Source organism: Anarhichas minor, unplaced genomic scaffold (genome assembly GCF_050575085.1).
Source record: "Anarhichas minor isolate MPS153535 unplaced genomic scaffold, ASM5057508v1 ptg000275l, whole genome shotgun sequence".
NCBI classification, from domain to species: Eukaryota; Metazoa; Chordata; class Actinopteri; order Perciformes; family Anarhichadidae; genus Anarhichas; species Anarhichas minor.
In genome coordinates this window covers 35001-35889 of record NW_027466721.1, presented here as the reverse complement: position 1 = coordinate 35889, position 889 = coordinate 35001, and positions in this window count along the sequence as shown.

The following is an 889-nucleotide window of genomic DNA, read 5'->3' as shown; positions in this document are numbered from 1 at the left end:
CGTAGTAGGGGATATGAGCGAAGCGCTGAAGGGTCCAGCGCTTCTGGCGGTCCCCCCTATGCTACAGGCCGTTAGTTAGGGGATATGAGCGAAGCGCTGAAGGGTCCAGCGCTTCTGGCGGTCCCCCTATGCTACAGCCGTAGTAGGGGATATGAGCGAAGCGCTGAAGGGTCCAGCGCTTCTGGCGGTCCCCCTGATGCTTACAGCCGTAGTAGGGGATAGGAGCGAAGCGCGTGAAGGGTCCAGCGCTTCTGGCGGTTCCCCTATGCTACAGCCGTAGTAGGGGATATGAGCGAAGCGCTGAAGGGTCCAGCGCTTCTGGCGGTTCCCCTATGCTACAGCCGTAGTAGGGGATAGGGAGCGAAGCGCTGAAGGGTCCCAGCGCTTCTGGCGGTTCCCCTATGCTACAGCCGTAGTAGGGGATAGGAGCGAAGCGCTGAAGGGTCCAGCGCTTCTGGCGGTTCCCCTATGCTACAGCCGTAGTAGGGGGGATATGAGCGAAGCGCTGAAGGGTCCAGCGCTTCCCTAAATTTTTTGGATTACCAGGACCAATTCTTTTAGAGCAGTAGTAGGGGCGAAGCTCTGAAGCGCTGAAGGGTCCAGCGCTTCGGGACTTTGCCTATTACGGCTGTGACCCATTTTGGTAGGGGGTAACCAAGCCACCTTGGGCACGATTTCAGAAACTCAGTTTTCAGAAATATGTCTATCATAGAAAGTCAAGGACACCTCGAGTAGAAGACATCCGACAAAGGCCAGAGCCCACTGGACCCGGTCGGCACCACACCTCGGTGTGTGGGCTGGTTGTCTGACTTTCAACAAAATGACAGAGTATTGAACGGATTGACGGATTGACAGAGTATTGAACGGATTGACGGATTGACGGATTGAG